This window comes from Adiantum capillus-veneris, chromosome 22, assembly GCF_014529385.1.
Source record: "Adiantum capillus-veneris isolate H3 chromosome 22, ASM1452938v2, whole genome shotgun sequence".
NCBI classification, from domain to species: Eukaryota; Viridiplantae; Streptophyta; class Polypodiopsida; order Polypodiales; family Pteridaceae; genus Adiantum; species Adiantum capillus-veneris.
In genome coordinates, this window is record NC_140952.1 from 40,556,070 (window position 1) to 40,578,833 (window position 22,764).

Genomic DNA, 22,764 nt, shown 5'->3' on the forward strand with positions numbered 1-22,764 from the left:
ACTAATTTTTCCACAGTGGCATCCTTCATGGATTCAACTGTTTGTTTGACCAGAACATGGCTCAGTAGGAGATTCAATGAAACCAAGAGTAACATCTTGATTTTCCACATTGTTGTCCCTTTGCAACCATCTTGTGTAACCGGATCATATACAACATAGCGAGTAGACTCCATTTAGAAATCACTTTATGCTAAACGAGTTATCACAACTAAGATGTACCTGAAAGAGTACCTCTTTTCTTTTTCCATGAAAGTAGCTTGCTGACGTAACTCATCAGAAAAATATACGTCCTTGACTTGTTCTCAATTTTCATCAATAAACAACCCCACCATGACTAGTGTTCAAGCTTGAGAACCTGACTTAAACATGAAGAGACTAGACCTAGTCGCAAACATGCTTTAACTTATGGTAAGAAAACTCCAACTAGAGCAATAAATGCTTTCTAATTGGATTGCTTGGTTGTGACGTACACACTTCTCATATCCTTTAGTACGAGATTACACTTTGTAAGTTGCCTATCCCCTTGGATACTGACAGTATTTAGATGTGTTTCTCCACAATTTACAAACAATATTCCAAAATGACTGGTAAATGGAGATCACAATGTCGTACAATATTATTGAGGAATCAACAATGACATGCATAACCATCTTGGTTAACTTGAAAGATCAACAAGCACCCAAACTGAGCCATGAACTCTATTGGTGATTGGTAGAACCAAAGTAATCTTGAGCATAGAGATACTGCACATAGAGTGAAAAATGCATCATAAGCAACTAATGTGATGAATATGCATGCCATTTCAAATCAGCCTTTGCTAAACACTAGGGCCCATAACACCTAGTGTGCTTGCATTTAGCAAAAACAAATCCGAACCTGCATAGGGCCATGATCATACTTGCCAATACTTATGGCGAATGTGATGCTCCCAATACACATTAAAGAGAAGTGTAAATAGTTCTAAAAAGGAACTTTATAGTTTCTGCTGCAATCATTTGCACTCCTTGCTAAAACGCTTGAACCATAATAGAAGGTGAAACATTAGTCACTTCTAGGTACAAACAATGAAACCTTTTCATTAACAACTCATTCTCGTAGTGGAAAAGAGACAAGACTAGCCATTATCATAGTAGCATCCTTAGCAGGGTAGAGAGACAAAGTGTTCTCAAATCATAGCCAACCGTTCTTCTAAGATCAAAGGGTGTTGGGAACTACTTGCTCCACCCAACCTACTCTGACCCCTTTTTATAGGCTAGTCAAGCCCCCATCCTTAATTCCCACCAAGGGCTTGCCCAACTCGTTTACCCTTGGCCTTACATTACTTCCCCCTTGGAGAAGTGTTTTCATCCTTAAAAAGAAAAGTAGGGTATTTCTTCTTAAAAATACTAATGTCTCATTAGGGAAAATATGAACCCCAAAAATGTTGGAATTCGGGTTGCATAGAAACACACACAGCTTGGAGAAGACGAAGGAAGCTCAAGGCACACAATAGAGAGTGTTACTTGGTGTGCAATGGAAAGATAGATATTCACTTTAACAACTTCAATTCCACTGCGTAACCTCCTCAAGCTCTGTCATAGTTTCAACATAAGAAATCTTTTTGATGGGCGTATATACAATGCACGGGAAAAAAACCTCCTAAAGAGGGAAAAAATGCCCTGGCGGTCCTAGTGTGTTCACACACATCACTACCAAATGTATATGGTAACAAATCCCCCCTAAAGTGATGCGGTGAACGAGAGCTGGCACATGAGTAAAGGGAAGTGCCATGCCCTGAGGACATGATCAGTCCACAAAGGGGAGTAAGCCCAAAGCTTTGCGGAAAGCTTCGAGCTTCTCATGAGACAATGCCTTTGTGAAAAGATCTGTAAGGTTGTCCTGTGTTGGAACATAAGCCAAGCTGATCTCATTAGGCAAAATTTGGACTCACAAAGGGGCCCTTTAAGGAGTTTGACTTTACCTCTCTCTACCAAAACGGGCGCATGGATAAATTTTTGCAAATAAACTCCAAAGTTGGCGGAGGTTTGACAGTTAGAATGTCCTCTTCAAGCTCTATCTACTGATATATAGCACGCCATGAGATTCCTCATATTTTAGAAGATTATTTTTTTGATTCACTTAGATTCCGACAGAGTTGTCACATCATAGGTGAATCAAAAAAAGAATCTTTTAAAATATGAGGAATCTCATGGCATGCTATATATCAGTAGATAGAGCTTGAAGAGTACATTCTAACTGTCAGACCTCCTTCAACTTTGGAGTTTGTTTGCAAAAATTTATCCATGCGCCCGTTTTGGTAGAGAGAGGTAAAGTCAAACTCCTTAAAGGGCCCCTTTGTGAGTCCAAATTTTGCCTAATGCTCCTGCTGAGAGCCTCTCCCTAACATAGTGGTAATGCACCTCAATGTGCTTTGTGCGATCATGAAAAACTGGGTTCCTCGCAACTGCCAATGCGCTATGACTATCAGTGTAGATAGTGTTGGCAGTGTCTTGTCCAACACCCAAATTAGCCATAAGGCGTCTGAGCCATACACACTCAACTGTAGTTGTGAAGACTGCCCTGTACTCAGCCTCACAACTCGAAGTGGCCACAGTAGGTTGCTTCTTGCTCAACCATGATATACATGAACTGCCAAGCATGAAACAAAAACCACTTGTGGACACTCGCGTGTCAAAACAACCAGCCCAATCTGAGTTCGAAAAAGCATGTAAGTCTGGCGGCAATGATCCCCCTTGGGATAAAACAAGCCAAGATGTAAAGTGCCACTAAGGTAGCGGAAAATCCTCTTGACAGGCTGCCAATGCTTAGACCCTGAGCTATGCATAAATCTGCTGACTTGTGAGACTGCAAACTCAATATTTGGCATCGTGTTGCATACATAAATGAGGTAGCCAATAGTAATTTGGTAAAGAGTGACATCAGCAGGATTTCCAACATCATGTAGACTCAACTTCAAACCTGTTTCCAACATCATGTAGACTCAACATCATGTAAGTCTGGCGGCAATGATCCCCCCTTGGGATAAAACAAGCCAAGATGTAAAGTGCCACTAAGGTAGCGGAAAATCCTCTTGACAGGCTGCCAATGCTTAGACCCTGGGCTATGCATAAATCTGCTGACTTGTGAGACTGCAAACTCAATATTTGGCATCGTGTTGCATACATAAATGAGGCAGCCAATAGTAATTTGGTAAAGAGTGACATCAGTAGGATTTCCAACATCATGTAGACTCACTTCAAACCTGTTTCCATGGGAGTGGAAATAGGTTTGCAATCCTCACGTTTAAACTTGCATAGCAATGTCTCTATGTAACTAATTTTCTGACACAAGGCAATACCACCATCACACTGCTTAAACTGTATGCCCAAATAATGATGCAACAACCCCAAATATTTCATCTTGAAAGTAGCATTCAAATAAGTGATTAGCAAATCATCTACATAAAGAACCACAATGAGAAGTACATCACCCCCGCTTTATATACAATGTGCTTTCTGTTGGGCTATTATGAAAGCTTTGTTTGACCAAATGAGGGTTAGCTTTCTCATACCAAGCACGGGGAGATTTCTTCAATCCATACAAAGCCTTGTTACATTTGCACAATTTTTCCTTCTGTCCTTTCTTGACAAAACCTCGAGGCTGTGCTACGTAAACTTCCTCAAATATGGCACCATTCAAGAAAGAAGAAGTAACAATGTCTGATTGATGTACATCCCAACCAAAATGAACTACCAATGCACATAGAAAATGCACAATAGTCATACGACAAGTGGGAGCAGAGGTTTCTTCATAATCTATGCCTTTTTGTTGTGCATAACCGTCTGCAACAAGTCGAGCCTTATGGCGATCGATCTCACCATAAGGCTTGCGTTTCAACTTGTAAACCCACTTCGTACTAGTGGCCTTTTTGCCAGGAGGCAAATCACATAAAGTCCATGTGTCATTTTCTATAAGTGCATCATATTTTGATTGCATGGAAGCCATCCAATTTTTTGAATTTTGTGCTTCATCAAAAGACAGAGACTCCTCAACATCATGTAAACTAGACACAGCCAAAGCATAACAATCTGATGCATAAGATGCATGGCGAGAGCCTAAACGAGTATGACTAGACAAAGGTGCATCCAATTTATTGCCACACAAAGTGTGCACTAGCCATTTTGGCATACCTCTAGCCTGCTCATTTTTAGCCCTTTCCTCATCAAGTACATCATGTACATCTGCATCAGTAATAGGCTGATTTGTAACATTTTTAGAAACCCCCATAGGCTGTACATTTGCCTCATTGGAACTTACATTCGTATTTCCACCACTAAAAAGAGGCAACAAAGTGTCATAAATGTCATGTGAGCTTACATTACTGTCTCTAGTACATGACAACAAGGGCTGAATAGAATCTTCCACAAACACTACATCCTGTGAAACCAGAATACGTTTTGTTTGTGGATGATAAAACCTTTGATTTCAATACTATAACCAACAAAAATACATTTGAGAGCCTTATCACCCAATTTTCTGCGCTGTGTTTGTGGCACCAAAGCATATGCCAAACAGCCAAAAACACCCATGTGATCAAAACAAGGCTTTCTATCATGCCATGCTTCATATGGAGTAATAGACTCCAAAGATTTCGTAGGACACTTGTTTAGTACATAAGTGGCACACATGATGGCCTCAAGCCAAAAAGAATGCGGCAAAGCTTGACTTTTGACCATACATCGTTCCATTTTCATAAGTGACCTGTTTTTCCTCTCAGCAAGACCATTTTGCTGAGGTGCATAAGGCACTGTACATTGGTGTTTTATCCCACGACTAGCCAGAAATGCATTGAATTCATGAGACATATACTCCCCCCCTCGATCGGAACGGAGAGTGCCCATAGTACATTTCGAGACATTTTCAGCCATAGCCAGAAATTGTTTGAAGCACATAAAAACTTTAGACTTTGCTTTAAGAGGAAATACCCATGCATGCCTGGAGTAACCATCAATGAAAGTCACAAAGTAAAAGTAATTGCCCAAGGACGGAGTTTGCATGGGCCCACAAACATCACTATGCACAAGCTGCAACCTGCATGTGGCCTGAACTGAACAATCCTTTGGAAACTTAGAACGCTACATCTTACCCAAAATACAGCCTTCACAAAAATTTTTGACAGGTGCTTCAAGAGGCGGCAAAGAAGCAACCATATCAGATTTTTGCAAATGCAGCAAACTGGAAAAATTTAGATGACCAAAACTTGCATGCCAAAGTTTTGCATCCGAAATAGCCCTTGAATCTGCAGCTGCATTTTTGCAAAATCTTGTCCACACTTGTCATACAAAGTGAGCTTATACAACCCACGTCACGAAAGTCTAGATGCAACAATTTTATCACCAAAACTAAGATCATGAACTCTACATCTATCATCCACAAATTTGACTACAAGTCCAAGTCTAGCAAGTGCACATACAGACGAAAGATTCTTCTTGATCCCAGGTACATAAAGTGCATCAACAAGTGTGAAAGAACTACCATTAACAGCAGTATGCACAAGCTTTCCAACTCCCTGAACTGGATAAGAGGCATTGTTGGCACAAGTGACTGAATTGAAAATTCCCATGAGGGACAGACTCGAGAGAGGTGAACAATTCACGATGTGGGGTAATGTGCTCTGTAGAACCACTTTTGAATTACCACACATGTGAATTTGCAACAACCGACATGCATGCATCATGGACAACAGGATTGTAAGTGCAATGTGCACTAAAAGCCCATTCTGCATCAATATCAGAATTACAGTCTCCTTTTACAAAAGACTCAACAATGGCTGCATTTGTAGTGGAACCATCATTTATAGTGGAACCACCCTCTTTCTTCTTAGCCTCTTTGGCCTTTAACTTAGGACACTGCTTGATCAAGTGATCATTATCTTTACAATAATGGCAACGCATATTCTTTTTCCCCTTATCACCAGAATTGCCAGACGATGTGCTGCCAGAAGAAGCATTGGGAACAAAAGTTTTGCCACTTGTAGCAGAACCATAATAAGTGACTGCGTTGCTGTTACCACTCTTTCTTTGAGAAGCAATAAAAGCATGTTCAATTGCACGCTGTCTAGTCCTGTTTTTTCTGGAAAGTGACTCTTGCAACAACAATGTCCATAATGCATCAAACTTGACAACTTCTGGATTTCCTTGGGTCATAAGTCTCCAAGTACTAGCAAAAGTATGGTAAGAATCTGGTAAGTCATCAAGAACAGTCTGCACAAGGGAACTGTTTGAAATGACTTCACCTGCAGAAATAAGTTTCTCATTAATATCCTTAACCCTAGCAAGGAAAGTGTCCATATCATCTTCTTCATGCATAATCTTCGACTCCAGTTCTTCGACTCCAACCAAAATATCCCAAGCCTGTTTTGCAGATTTTGTTCAACGAATGTGAGGAACAAGGGTGCTCTTCACAGACAATGCAATCAATGCATGAGCTTGCACATCCTTTACATCCCAACAAGCTTGTTCTATCGTAGGCAAAACAACTCTAATAGCAGCAATCCTTGCAGCAACATCATCAACATCACCTACATCCTCAACCAGGACGTACATCAATGCCCCTGCACAATATTCCAGACACCCTTTGACACAAGAATGTGTTGCATCAAAAAAGCTTGCATAGGGTAATTGTCCCCATCCAACCTGTCCTCAGCAGCAAACATCTTGAATACATCTGTGCTGTTGTCAGCCATGGTAAATGCTGCACTTGATGTAAAAACTGCCCGAAAATAGGAGAAATGGAGCGGGAACAACACGTGCTATATAACACAAACCGTAGAAGACTGTAAGGCACCTGCTATGCAAAAAACGACACTGACAAAAATTTTGTACAAAATGACAAAATTGCCTGTGCAGACCTGTCTACAGTGGAAACAGAGGCCGAAATGAGCCCGAATCAGAAATCTGAGCAGAAAGTGAGCAGGCGTGTGTTGGAGAAGCTAGCGACTAAGCCCGGGTGGACATAACCTGCTCTGATACCAATTGTTGGAATTAGGGTTGCAGAGAAACACACATAGTTTGGAGAAGACGAAGGAAGCTCAAGGCACACAATAGATAGTGTTACTTTGTGTGCAATGGAAAGATAGATAGCCCTAGAGTGATGGGCATATATACAATGCACAGGGGAAAAACCCTCCTAAAGAGGGAAAAAATGCCCCGACGGTCCTAGTGTGTTCACACACATCACTACCACATGTATATGGTAACAAAAAAGGCCCTTTAGGGACCAAGATTCTTTTGGATTATACTCTCTACACCAATGAGAATGGGGCTTGTGGCCACGGTCCCACCATTTTTTTGTTTTTGAAGTTGCCGGGCTATATTGCATTTGGAGCTCATTGTCGAGCTCTTTCCATAGATATGCTACAGGACATAGTTTTGAAGTATGTAGATATGGGTTATCCATGCCCCCCCTTTTATGTCCTATTCTTGATTGAAATATGATTGGTTGCTCTTACAAGGCCCCTTTGGGGTTCATATATTTCCAATCATCCCTAGTGGCACCTTCTTTAGGTGTATCTTTCCACTTAACTAATGCTTGGTGGTGCACTTGATGACGAGTTCGTCAATCATGATAGTCAAGAATGCATTCAAGTTCATGTAGTTGGGTTGGAGATTTAATAAAATAGATTAGAATCTAATGATCAACCACACTGTTGTCCCTATGCAAGCATATATATAAATGAGTTACATGAAAACCCATATGAATATGAGAGTTTTCAAGTAGAGAATCTAATGACCGATCACACTGTTGTCCCTATGAAAGTGTGTATGTAAACAAATTACATGAAAACCCAGATGAATATGAGAGTTTGCAACTAGAGAAAGTTTGTAGGCCATATTGCCAACTTTCTTGAGTATCTTGAATGACCCACAATACGTGGATCATGATCACTCACAATGGTGTTGGGCATCTATATTAACCTGTACAGATTGTCCAATGTCAATAAACAACTTGGCTACTTTGTATTTTTAATAACAAACTTAGTCGGAATAAACTTACAAAGACGATTGAGTCATGTCCCGTACGGTGGTTGGTAAGACCACTATGAAATCCATTAATATATTGTCCCATTTTCCATTCGAAAACACTTAAAAGAGGATAACTGTTTGTGGAGGAAATACACACACTACCAACATTGGAGTGAGGAAAAACCCTCCTTTTGACATGGCTCCACACCTTGGAATGTGCATGATCATGCTCACATGTACCGTTCAAAGATTCCCAAAACTCAATTTGAAGTTCAGTGAAGAGAAGAGAGGTGATTTCAGGCATGCAACTACGATCATCACCTACCACATTATATTGTCCCTTATGATATAGGAGCTTTCACATCATTTTTGTGAAGCATCTCAGCCCACTTGGCCTTTCGACTCCTTAAATAAGTCTCATGTGTAAAACATTTTATATGTTGTCAAGCATGTTTTGGGTGAAAATAAAGTCATTGATCTATGCTAGAAAGCTTGCCCACTGGCCTCGAGTACATATGTGTACATAGTGCATTGAGTCTCAAGAGTCCTCTTGTAAAAATTCATGAACAAAGGCTTGGTTTTGCTAAGTTATTTTCTAGATTTTTGGGTTGGTTAAAATTTCAAAAGATGGTTTTCAATGAGAATTTTCAATTGTGCTTGATAGCCTATGAATCGGACTCATACATCATGAGTTACATGCATTTGAAGTGATGGTTCCTTACTTAGAAAGTGGTTGTAAATGCATGCGAGAAAAGGCAAGTGGACTGATTTGATGGATTTAATTAGAAATGATGTGGTCAAGGATTTTTGGAGACAACCAAAGTGATAAGCTCCGAGCCTTGCTTTATGGCGTTGCATTTGATACTCAGAGTCATCCGCCATGCCTCCACCAAGATTGCTTGGTGTGGGGAGCAAAACAGGAAATTTCTATGCCTAGGTGGGGAGGTGGGAGGATGGCCAAGTGGAAATGGAGTAATCCCACATGGGGGGGAGCAACTGGAAAATGGGGGGTATTAGGGGGGAGTGAGTACCCCCTAAGGTTGAATCAACGGGGGTAATGGAGCTCTCTTGCCTTGCCCATGGGGGACTCGTGGAATTTGGGGGAGGAATGGGCACCCATTCTCAGCTCACACACCCCGTCGAGGTGCTTGGTCAAGGTTTTGGTCCCCTGGACACTTCCCCCTACCCCTTTCCTTGGTCAAAAAGTGACCGACATGCCATTTTTAACCCAAATAAGGCCCAAAATAAGCCAATTAAAAGGGGCCTACAAGGAGATTCATGCCGGCTAAGAGAGGAGAGAAAATCCCTTGGGATAAGAGCCAAAAAATCCCCCTTTTTAATGGTGGAAATTCTCTGCACACCCTTTTGGACTTACAGAGACTAGTATTTTTGGAGCTTTTGAGAGATACCCCATCTTTGAAAGCTTGTCACTCTCTCGTCTGTTGTCGGAATCAAGCATATGGATACTCTATAGAGGTCTAGAAGACACAATATTTGTCTTTATGGTTTTGGTTTTTAGTAATTTTAATCATGTAATGTTCTACTAAATGGACTAACAATTTGTGCTTATGCTTTGATATTTGGCTAATTAGAGGCTTGGATTGCATTCTAACATTGCCGGTTTGTGCTTATCACTTATCAATTTGGTTATTTTGGAATACAAGTTTAGGGATTTGGAGCATCGACAAAATCGACCTACACATTGGGTAATCGGCGGTTGGATGGTACTAATTGGACTAAAGTTTTATGTAGTAGGCATCAATGTTGTCAATTTGTGAATAAGAACTTTTGATTTTGTCCGTTTGCATGCCGTTGTAATGCCAAATTTTTCACAGAATTGAATGTGCAAATTGATGGTTTCATGTGCTAATGTGCATTGTTAATTTGCTTAATTGCATTCTTGGATAGTCAATTGCAATCTTGTGCACTAAAGTCAAGTGTGTGTGTGTGTGTGTGTGTGTGTAACTAATTTTAAGTGTGTGTGCACAATTTTTTCTTTGTATGTGCACCTTAAAATCAATGTGTGCATAAAGATTTTGCTAATGTGATGATTGATTTGTGTTGTGGTCATGCCCAATTAGAGATTGTTGAATTCAAATTGCAATTTTGACATGATTAACCCTTCTGTGTACGCACCTTGAAATTGGTAAAAACTGCCAATTATGAGTGTGTATATGTGCTTAGAATGAGCTTAATGTGAATGATTAATATCATGTTTAACTACATATTTTATGTGTGTAATGGTTAATCACTACGTTTTTTAGCTCAAAACAGGGATTAACACACTTGAATTACGTCAACGTTTGACCTCAAATCGCCGATTTAGTTGCCTAGTTTTGATCTTTATTGGTGAAATTAAGTGATGATTGAATCAATGTTATTTGGCTTCACTAATCCCCTATGAATGGATAATTTGCAAAAAAAAGTTTGATATTTTTTGGATAATTTGTACAAATTTTTGCATTAATTTTGTAAAAACTGATATCTGATGATCTTGACGAGCTATTTTGTCAGCGTATTTTTTGGCATCATTTTGAACGCATTTGTGCCCTCATTTGTCGAGTTTTGAGCGTTTTGCTATTTTCAGGGGTCGGGTTGTTGATTTTGTTGTTAATCGTGTTTTCGACAAAAACTGCTACTTTAGGTATGTTTATGCATGTTGAAAGTGTTCAAATGTGACTGCGATTTTTCTAAGATTTCTAATATTTCAAATAATTTTTTGCAATCTTTTGGTTATTTTTTGGATTTTCGGGTATTTTTAGCGTTTGCGACTAATTTTTGGAGTAATTTTGGCAAATTAAAAAGTTAAAAGTGAGAATTTTCTCCACGACGAGCATAGACAAAGTTTGATGAAGTGATATGCGCTTTGGCAAAATCCTTGACGAATATTCCCGACTTGATGGCGATACTTTGGACCCGGGTCGAAAATCGGCTTCGGCTAATTCTCGGGAGAGAATCTCCTCTTATGCACTCTAAGGTTTAGAAAATTGAAAAAAAAATCAAAAATAAAAAATTCTCCTTGGTCTATCTTGGGCGTGTTCAATATACCCTCTCTCCTCCCCAACCCATCTTCAGCGTGCTCATTATACTTTCTCTTTTCTCACACACTCTCTCTCGCTGCCTTTCGATGCTGGTCTATGGGACCTCACCCATTAACCACATCCATATACACACACGGACTGTGTTGCCCCTGTCCTGCACCCCACAGAGACCGGTCTTTCTTCCTAAGAAATCTTCAAGAGTTTTGGAAATTATTCAAGTCCCATTTATTTAAAGGGTACTTAAAATCTAAGTATTATTGTGTAGTTGTGAAAACATTTGCTTGTCAAGCGTTGATTATGCCATTAAAATGTACCCCTCCTTCAATAATTATATGAGTGTGTTGGTATAAGATCACATGGATGAATACATCAACATGAACCTTGGAAGGATGCCCTTGAAATTTATGTAGCACTCTCAATTTGTCCATGTGAAAAAAATACTTGATATGAATGGATTTTAGTTTTTCCATTGATATGATTGCACTAACTACATCAAGACATACAGAGTCAACGGAAGAGGAGGATACAAAAAGCAAGTTGCATGAGAGGTTGGGGGCTGTAGTTCTTCATACAAAAGGGGGGACACGCCTCTAGCAAGGGACCAACCACTAGCACTATCTCTAGTGGCCAAGGCATGAGCTGCAGGAGGGTCTTCGACTGCTGCATGTGGAGAAGAGTCGTGATCTGGGTGAGAAGGAATACAAGGGGTAGCATTGCCAAGGACCCGCCAGTGGGTGTGGAGGTCCCCAGAGGAAGAGAAGGACCGTGAGCTTTGAAGGGGACTAGCAAGTCAAGGTAAAGCTTTGTTAGCACTAGGATGCCAAGGACATAGAGCTTCATACAAAGGGAGAGATATACGGAGAGATGGGACCACTCGGGACTGCAATTCATGAAGCATTTCCTAGATGGACCCGCCATATCAAAGGAGGTGCCTTAGTTGCAGTGAAGGGGCTGGTCATGAGCACGATGACAAGAGGGGGGAAATTCTTCCATAACACATGGAAAAGGTTACTCCTCCATGACCATTGGGGGCTAGAGGAATTTGAAAAGATCAAGGGAAAATAGGTGTTTGCTTCATGGAAAGAATCATTGTACACTTCATAAATTCAAAGACAATTCCATTAAAGCAGCAGAACTTATATATTCATGATGTTTAAGTGAATACTCTCCATCTCTCTCATTCTTATGCTTGTATGCGGGTTGTGTATGCGTAGGTTTTGTCCAAGTGAGGTGTGCACAAAGAACATAAATAGATGTGCTTCCAAGGATAGTCGAGTGATTGAGTACTCCCTATATGGTTGTGATAAATGCCTTGAGGATGAAGGCTTGAGGGAAAACTTGACTCTGCCAATGATCTTTGGGTGCCTCAGGGAATCGATACTATCTATATGTGAGTATATGGTGCTAGGAAGGGTCAAAGGTTGCGGGGATTGATTGCATGCTTTGTGGTCGGGTGTATGTAGTGAGGGATGGTTGGGTATAGGCTTGGAAAATTGTCATTTGCAGATTAGGAGTCTCTATGTGTGATCATTAGGGGATAGGGGTGTTGTGGAATCAATGGGCTATAGACAGGCATTTGTGTTGTGTACTGGGTGTTTTCCCATTTCTCCCTTTCCATCTTGTGGTGCCCCCACAAAGGATCCACCGATAGCTTCCTAACAAAGTGTTTGTGAGTCAAGATGAAGAAGGAATTTGGTATGGTGTTCAAAGGAGATGAAGATAGAGACAATTGGGTTGCCAATTTTGAGTTATTGATGCTGACAGAACTACGGATGCCAGTGGATTACTCCCTCAAATTTTGCACTTTGATACCAAAGAAGGACTCTATTTTTTGCTATGTACCTAGATGCCCTTCTACCCTCCTCTTAATTCTCCCATTGTACCCTTCTTGTTTGTAAACACCCTACCTTCCTTTTTTATATAAACCCCCACCCCTTGCAAAAGATGAACACTAATAATAAGCTTAATCTAGAGAAATGCATTTAGTGTTTGTCATATTTGCCCCCCCCCCCCCCCCCCCCCCCCCCCCCCCCCCCTCCCTCTTTCCCTCTGTTTCTTACTGCTTTTCCCTATTGCTAGTAAGATTCACTTGGTTAATCTTCTAACAATTTTGTTATAGGCTTTCTTGCCGTAGATGTTATAACATAGAACTTACCGTCAACCCTCCTATGTCGTTTTTTCCACCATTCCCTCTTCTCGTAACCGAACCATTCCTCTCGATTTAAGAAAATCCCCTCTACTTTCCTTAATCCAACCTTTCCTTTCTTCCGACTTAAGAAAACCCTTAACTTGTTTCTTTGTTTTCCTTGACTTTTACTAAGCCTATCTCGGTATTGTTTCTCAAGAGAAAACCTTTTTCATGTCACCGTAAAGCTTTAGTTTTTTACTCTAGTCTTTGGTTATTTACCCGTTACACACATCTTACTTAGCTTTAATTTTATTTTAATCTCCTTCTCCCTTACCTTTCCTTTCATTCCTTATACTACCTCCCCCTTCACCATCGTCTCGCTGATTACTCCTTCTCTGCGTACAACTCTTGCTTAACCATCTATCCATGCACTTGCCTCTCTAACCTTTGCAAGGTTACCCTGCTTTGGCTTGCACACCTTGTTGGCGCACTGAAATCCATCTTGTCGGTGCACAGAAATCCACCCACCTTCTTGGCACTCTAAAATCCGCCCAGCCCAACTTTTTTTGCATGCGACAGCTCTAACCTTTCTTGTTGTGGAGGGGCTCTCGCCTTTAACGACGACAGGCTTCATTTCTACTTGCATCTACGACTAGCTTCTAAGATCTTTGCTTCAATAACACTCAACGTCTAGCTTCAACGACTACAAAGGTTTCTAATTTCCTTGCTTAGGACTCCCTGGTTTTACTGGCGCATTTTCACCTCAACTCTTGCAAGTCAACTCAGGTAACCATCTTCTGCTCCTCAACGTCTACAAGTCATCCTGGGTAACATTCAGTATTAGGGTTATTTTTGGCTTTCTCATCCAAGGAGTGCAGGTGTACAACCCACAGGCCTTTACACGATGCATCGTTCTCTAATCTACTTCTATAGCACTTTTGCTAGCCTCAAAGGGTTCTAACCAATGGGTCTATACAAGCTACATGCATCAAGGATTTTGGGATGTAGACGTCTAGGCATACAAATCGTAGGTGTCAAGTAGTTCACCTTGCAGGTATCTAGGAGTACAAACTGCATTGTTTATCTTTTAATTTGCCTCTACATTGAAGTGATGCACCGTTATCCTATTTTTCCTCTTTATTTTACCTCTGCAGTGCGAGTTTATGTGATCCAAGTCCTCTAATTATTGGAGCAAAAACTTTGAGTTGCACTCATCCAACACTCGGGGCTCTTTACCATTACACTTAGGCCTCTTTACCATTACGGCATCGACATCATTTCTCAACTATTTCTCCCTTCAATTTTTGGTTTTGGGATTATTATTATTAGGTTTCAAGCTTTCATTTTTCTTAAAATTTCCTTGCTTGCATTGTAAGGATCTTTCAAAATGCCACTTGTTAAGCAACCCTCAGAAAGGCTCATGGAATCTTCTTCCACTCCTACACTCCTCCAAAGCAACCCTGCATCTGCACCTACTCTTTCCTTTGGAGCCACCCTCTTCCCCCCATCGAGTAACTCTACCGGTGCCCCTTCCACCATCGCTTTGCTTGTCACCCCTCCCTTGCTACGACCTTTGCCTTTCCTACACCTGTTTGTGTATCCTCTTCTTCAACTATCCCCTCCACTCTTGCAGGTTTTGTTTTGGCTTCTGCCTTCAACAACCCATTTGCGCTTGTCCCTCAAGAAGCTAACACCCACATTCTCTCTTCCTCCTAGAGAAAATCCCTCTTTAGTCTGGAGGAGCTTCAAGGACTCATTGCCAATCTTCCTTTGGAGGAATTTGATTTCTCCCTTCGCTCCTCTAAAGGATCCCGAATTTCCAAGGCACCAGTAACTTTTTCTACAAAAAATGGAGTGCTCCCAAGTCCTCCCCTCACCACTCCCTTATCATTTGGTGATTGCTCGTCCACCTTTGCCACCACTCTCCCCCCTATTTTTTCCGCTACCACTTCTCTCAACTCTAATCCGTCCACTTCCACCCTTCCCTCCATCACCAAGTCGCAAGAATTTAATAAAATTGTGTCTTTCTCCTTAGAAGAATTCAAGGCTATTAATGTTAAGCTTTCCAAAGCTAAATCACACCTCCTTCACCTACAAAATATTTGTGCTGACCAAAAATCTCCTAATACCCTTTGTATGGAACCAACGCATCTAGTTTTGGAAGATACCACCGCCCAAGCCCTTCCCAATGCAGCCTTTGTTAGCCTAAACATTTGATACCAGCTTGATTGCACCGACGCTTATGTACAAGCCCAATATTTACTTGTAGAGAACCTCCAAAAACATTTGACACCTTTTACGATCCTGTGGAACAGCGGTTGGAGGATCCTATTAATAAGCTTTCGCCCATTTCCTTACCTAGAGTACAACCGGTAGCTTGGGCCAATCAACTTGTGGTATGGAAGAACCTCTCTCTCCTAGAGTTTGACTTTTTTGTCCAAAACTCTATTCTCCGAACTCCCTTGGATACTTCTCTAGAATTGGTGGATCATGTTGATAGAAAAGGATCTCAACAAACCCTCTTGGCCAAAGCAATGGCACTTCCCAAAGAGGGCACCATTAGTGAGCTCTTTCAACATGAGGGTGACCATCCAAATGAGGAAACTCCTTTCCCAAAAGGCACCTTTGTTAGCTTGTAAACCCCCACCCTTTGCCCCTAGTAAAACCCCTCCTGCATGCTCTCCTACCTTTTTTAAAGCTAAGCATAGAGCCCTATTGAACAAGTACCCCCATCAACCCTTCAAAAAGTCTAAAATCACCTCTCCCTCTCCTTCCATCCCCTTGATTGATAAAAATTGCTCCACTTTGGGGCTTTTTCCCCCACCCATCCCACACTTGCTCAAATATCCCCATTATCCCCTCAATGCCCCTCCTTTCCATACCCACCACTCTCTCACCATGTTACCTCCCGATAAACCACCCCATTCAATTTCTAGCCTTTCTAAAAAACCTAGATTTTGAGAAAACTTGCAATGGAGGAGGAAGTAGTCTTTGAGCACCCTACATTTTGGGTCCATTTACTTTTTTCTAGGCCACCTCTCTTTTCAATTTTTTGGACCTCTCATCCCTTTTCCTCTCCGTACTCTCCGACTTTCTATCATTGTGGTTTTGCTAAGCGTAGATTTAAATAAATACATTCCGCCCCTTTCCTATTTCCCTTCTCTCTCCCCAATTCTTCTTGGTAACCCCATTCTGCCTTGCCTAACCTCAAAGGTATTTTCCACTCTCTCTCATCACACCTTAACACTCTTTGGGAGGCTTCTTTAACCTCTTCTTGCTTCTCTTTTCCTCCTTTTCTTTAAAAAGCTATTATTTCTCTAAAAAATGATCCCCCCATCATCATTATATCTACTCACAAAAATCTAGGTCCCAAAATCTTATCTAAATCTTGGTATCTAGAAGAAGCTTCCAAGCATCTCCTAGATTCCTCTACCTACTCCCTTAGCTCCTCTCTCTTTTATCTTATCTCTCCTCCTCTCTATTCTTATCAATTGATCATTCCTTTTATCTAAGGAGAATGATTCCATCCTTTCACCACCCCGATCAAACCCTAAGCCTTGTCCCTTTTTCCTCTTGCCTAAAATCCACAAACCCTCTCTGGTAGGACATCCCATTTTCTCATATAAAGGTTACATCTTAGATGGCTACATTTCCAAATTTTACCTATCGTGCTCACTAAAAAGCAAATCCTTAAAGGTTTCTTTTCCCTCATTAAAGATCTATCCACCCTTATACTTCCTTCCAATGTACTCCTTTTCACCTTTGATGCTGACTCTCTCTACCCTAGCATTTCCATTGAGCAAGGTCTTGACGAGCTTAATCTAGTGAAACATGTTTATTGTTTGTCATCTTTGGGTCTCTCCCCCCTCCTCCCCTTGTTTCTTACTCCTTTTTCCTATTGTAAGTAAGATTCACCTTTGTATACTATGTTGATACTAGCTGAGTTGAAAAAAAGGTAAAAATCTTTCTTTTTTAGACTCCTATATTTTTTGCACTTTTTTCCAATCTTTCACCTCCCATAGTTGCAACAAGGTGTTTAAAGACCTATCAAGTGGTTTTGTCAAAGTTTTCTTTACTTTCAAGTGTTTTCACTTTCAATTATCGATCTATTTGTTCTGAGAAAGGACTATCTTGGCTCAATTTGGTACCCAATTGGAGTTATACTTACTTCTGCCTTCACAAAAGTGTTCACTTATCACCCAAACAACTTGTTTATTTGAAAAAAGATCAATTTCAGGCTTAAGGAAAACTCACTTATTATGTGAAAGACATAATCTGCACTTTTTGAGAGTTTGATGGCATTATAAAAGCTAATACAAACAATTTTAGCCAATTAGACTCACTTTTGCATGCATCTATCATTGAGAAGGTAATATGGTGAATTTTGGCTGAACTTTGAAAGTTTTCTTGAAAGTTGATTTTTGACTTACCTGTAGGTTGTTAAAGCTTTTCCAAGATCAATGATGACCATGAATGCTATTTTGAACCTTGTTAACTAAGCAAATGTCAGTTAACAAAAGCCACTAAAGATTGAATCCATATGAATACATATCAAAGACAAATACAAAGAAGCGGTAAAGATTGGAATTACACATTTTTTAGAGTCTCCAAAATGGGCATGTAACGTAATTTTTCGATTTATTCCAAGCCATTGTAATATATATAATGTGTTATGAGCCCAATGAGAGTTCAAGATTTAAAGAATAGATCAATTAGTGTGCCTAGGTTGCAGATTTAGTAAGTTGTGGATCCCTAAAGGCCTTGAGCACCCGAACATTGCATATCTTTACCCTAGGTATATAAGGCAATGTGTAAAAGTAATTAGAGCTCTTAGCCTCATTGGTTGAGACCACTCTTTAGTAAGAGATCATGAGGTGTGTGACGATGGAGTCCTTGAGCTTCTCCTTCCTGATGTCACTTGATTAACACTAATCAAATCTTAATTCTCTTTCACTATGCCTCACTCATACCTCTTGTGATTACTAATGATGCTTTGATTGGCTAGATCGTAACTAATTAGTGGTGGTTAATCCCGCTCTAATCTTGTGTTTTTTCTCTCTATTCTTTGTGTATGCATGTAGGTTTGATTGGAATGTGGATTCTCAATAGGTCTATGTGTGTATGCTTCTGATTAGTGTGTTGCATGATAGGATTAGTGATGTGTGTCTTTGAAATTGTTAGTGTGTGTGATTGGGTTGATTTGAGGTGAAGAGAAGTGGATGTGGAGATTTTCATACATGTCGGGTTAGATCCTCCATAGACCCGAAATTTCATTTCATAGAGTTACCATTTGTGTTGCCATGATTAGAATTAGTAAAGATAATACACTGGGAAACAAAAAAAAAACTATGGTGCTACTCGAGAGACCAACAGGGCTAGCGAGTCTTGGAAGCAGATAATGGGAGCGCCATTGATGGTGGTGGATGCCATGCAGAGAAGAGCGTCATAGGTGGATGGAGTTATGGCCATGTAGAGGCAATGGGAGAGGACGATAAGAAAAGCAAGTTGCATGAGTGGCTGAGGGCTATAGTTCTTTATACAAAAGGGGGGCTGGCGTCTAGCAAGGAGCCAACCACTAGCGCTATCACTAGTGGCCAAGGCTTGAGCTGCAAGAGGGTCTCCAAGAGCTACAGGTGGAGAAGGGCAGTGATCTGGGTGAGAATGAATACGACATTGGTTAGATTTTGGGGTGCTTGCCCCCAAGCCCTTGGCTCAGGTCCTTGATCCCCTAGGTCATGCCTGACTCCTTAAATTTCTTGTCTTGACACTGATGCTACCAACAAGTAAGTGGATGAACCTCTCTTCACAATTCTTTCCAAATCGTCTTTCTCCGTCAAGGCTCTGATACCATGTCACAGTCGATGATGCAGAAGCGTAGAGATCAAGGGGAGAAAGCACGCGAGAGAGAGTGAAAGAGAACATAGACTTGGAGTAGATAGAGATCGCAAGTGACAGACTCAAAGGATGGAGAGAGAGAGAGAGAGAGAGAGAGAGAGAGAGAGAGAGAGAGAGAGAGAGAGAGAGAGAGAGAGAGAGAGAGAGAGAGAGAGAGAGAGAGAGAGAGAGAGAGAGAGAGAGCGAGAAGTGTCGATGGACAAGGCCATGGTGGTGATACACCATCTGTTAAGACTCTTGGGCGATGGTAACTCAATATGAGCCTTTGCCTTTGAAGGATCCACCTAGATGCCTTTGTAAGAAATTTTGGTGACCAAGCAAGACCACCTCATCTTCACCTATATGGCACTTGTTGGGGTTGAGTTGACTTTCCATGTCATAGATCTTCTTCAGTCCTTCTTCTATCCTCTGTAGATGCAACGTTTTGAGCTATAAATGCAAAAATCAACAATAAACACCCTAATGAACTTTCGAAAGAATGCTTGAAACACCATGTTTAAGAAGCGTTGGAAAGTTGCAGGAGCATTTGTGAGGCCAAATGGCATGACTCTAAAAGCGTAACAACCTCAAGGAGTGATGAAGGTTGTTTTTAGTTGATCTTCTAATGACCGGCTACCTCATTTAGTATCTTATCCTGAAATGGGAGGGGCAGTGATCTCTTTTTGTCACCTCATTGAGTGGATGATAATTCACACACACCCTCCACTTGCGGTTCTTTTTTTTCTCAGAGGTGTCGTAGGTTTGTGGTAAATCACATAAATGATTGTGATAAAATATTTTCTACTGCTGGAAGAAGTGAATCTTACTTTGTCAGGGAAAAGTCTATATTTGGTGTCAATGAAGTGCTCATTGTGGGGCACATGTGCGGGCCATGTGGTAGGAAACCTTTTCCAACAAAGTTAGATTCCATCCAAAGAATGAAAAAAACATGCACCAGCATGAGTGAGGTTAGAAGTTTTCTGGGAGCATGTGTCTTTGATCTTATTTCGATTCCACATTACACACATGTAGCTAATCCTCTTTATCAATTGCTTAGAAAGAATCAAAAGTTTAAATGGATAGAAGCACATGTAAAATCAATGAAAAGGCTAAAGGAGTTGCTCCAGTCAGTTCCAACTTCAGAAAGGTAAACTATGAGTGTAAAAGTCCAGCAATTGTGACAATAGATACCAACCCTACATGAAATGGATGAGAAATAGGGCAAGATGATGATAAAGGACACAGGTATGTGGTGAGATTTGGAGAAAAGGTACTGAATTCTCCCCAAAGAAAGTATCCCCAGATAAAGAGAGAGTTATGGGATATGATTACAGCCTTGAAAAATGGAAAAGAGTACCTAATTGGTGCATGTGTGGTTTTGTAAAAACAGATTTTCTACCACTTCTTGCAATGACTACAAGCTGCTCAATGTTAGACATTGTGATATGTTGTAGTGGATTGCCTACATTAAGTCCTTAAATCCCAAGTTTAAGCACATTGTATGTAAAGAAAATACAGTGGCAGATATGCTATCAAGGGCACGGTATGAAGATGAGTCACACATGATAGATGAGGGAGATGATGTAGGCACAAGGTTCTATTCTATCTCTCATGTCAAAGGTAACAATGTCTGCATGACTAATCCACTTCAATTGATCTTGAAAGAGATTTATGAAGGTGATTGGCTTCTTATTGGAGTCTACTTGAGTACTCTAACAAAGCAGGGTGATTGGTCTAAACAAGAATTCAGGAGGATACGCACGAAAGCATACAATTACTCTTTGAGGGAAGATTACTTGTGGAAGCATCCTAAACAAAAGGGTGCTACACCACAAATGGTTATATGTAAAAAAGAGACTCAAGTGAAGCTCATGCAAAAGTTTCATGAGAGTCTATGGGCTGGACATAGGGGTGTGTGGGCAACCTTCTCCAAGTTGAGAGAAAAATACTGGTTGAAGGGTATGTATAAATATGTATCCCAATTTGTAGAGCCATGTGTAACTTGTCAAATGTATTCAAATTTTTGACATTGTGATGGATTTCACCCTATATATCCATTAGCCAAGCACTATAAATGGGTTGTGAATCTAGTCACAATGCCTTTAGGACTCTGGTAGATGAGATACTTAGTTCTTGCATGAGAGGACCAACCTAACTAGGTTGAAGGGAGAGCATTAAGAGCTAAAACCACGGAAGTTGTGTGCAAATTCCTCCTTGATGAGGTAATTTGTCGTTATGGTTGTGTGGGAAAGATCACTACAGACAGAGGTGAGCTGGATGCCAAGGAAACAAAGGAGTTATTTTCTAAATTAGGAATCAAGATTTCTCTTACTACAACTTACAACCCTGAAGGCAATGGAAATAGTGAAAGAGGGAGTCCTCCTATCATCAAAGCTTTGGACACGGTTGGCCAAGGAAGAGTTGGTGAGTGGACAAAACTATTTTCATATGATTTATGGGCGCCTGCGGAGCTGATGTATGGTCAAAAGCCAATGATGTCAATTGTAGATACAATTCCCATATGGAATGTTCTACCTTGGCAAGAGGGGCTTAGCAGGGAAGGTCTCCTTGCATTGCACATAAGGCAAATAGAGAGAAGACCTGGAGATATTGAGGCTGCAAAAGAACAACTAAAAAATGCAAGGTTAAAAAGCAAGGACTACTTTGATGAGCGACATCGGCTCAGGAGTAAAGAAATTGACAAAGGTGATTGGGTTTTAGTGTATGATAGTAACCTCGATAACCATCACATAATGATGCGTAAGTTCTCAAAAAGATGGTTTGGACCGTATGTTGTAAAGCATGTGCATGAAAATGGTACTTACAGCTTGTCTGAACTAGATGGTACAAAAGTAAAGATTCCCATTGCATGAAAAAGAATCAAAGTGTTTAAGAGAAGAGGAGATAGTGATCCAGAAGATATTGAGGAGGAGGAAGAACCAAACATAGGTGAAAATCAACGTGAAGATGAAGCATTGGAAGCTATCAAATGAACCCACTCTCAGAATACAAAAGAAAACTTGGTTCTTACCTTGATTGCCTATTTCTTCATGGCAGTGCTTCAAAATAAAGCCTATTTCTTCCTTGTATGGAAATTTCTTCAGAATGTTATCTCTGCTATAAAACATGAGATCCTCCCCTACCAATGTGTAGTTTCTTGCTTTTGCAACTTTTCTCTTACGTCGAGACTTTGACATTCTCTCTGGACATTTCCCTTTACCAATAAATACTTCTACATCTTGCAATAATTCCCTTCCTGCATACAAGGCTTCCTTGACCTTTAAAGGAGCTACCAAGGAATCAAACTTGTCCCTAGCTAACTCATCAGCTTCTTTATTTTTCTCAAGAGGAACATGCTTAAACTGTATCTTCTCAAATTCATGCAAAAGCTTCTTGATTCCATAAAACCACTTCTTCAAATTGTCTTTCTTAACATTCCACAAACCAAGCAACTGATTCATGACTAGCAAAGCATCCCCTTTTGCAATGAACCTCTTCAGTCCAAACTCAACACACTACTTCAACCCAAGAAAAAGCGTGAGATATTCGGCCTCATTGTTACTGTCATCTTTATCAAAATCATAAACTCTAGAACATATTACATCACCTTTTGAGTTCTAAATTACTACCTCACCACTTGCCTTTTGAAGAACTTTCCTATGTGCACCATCAAACATCATTGTATACGCATATGTAATATCTACTTCCTCTTCATGAT

At 40.5% G+C, this 22,764-nt stretch overlaps 1 pseudogene; it reads right to left on the reverse strand.

Moving 5' to 3' along the window:
* Positions 1 to 14,504: 14,504 nt before the first annotated feature.
* Positions 14,505 to 15,163, reverse strand: LOC147429199 (uncharacterized; annotated as a pseudogene).
* Positions 15,164 to 22,764: the final 7,601 nt, after the last annotated feature.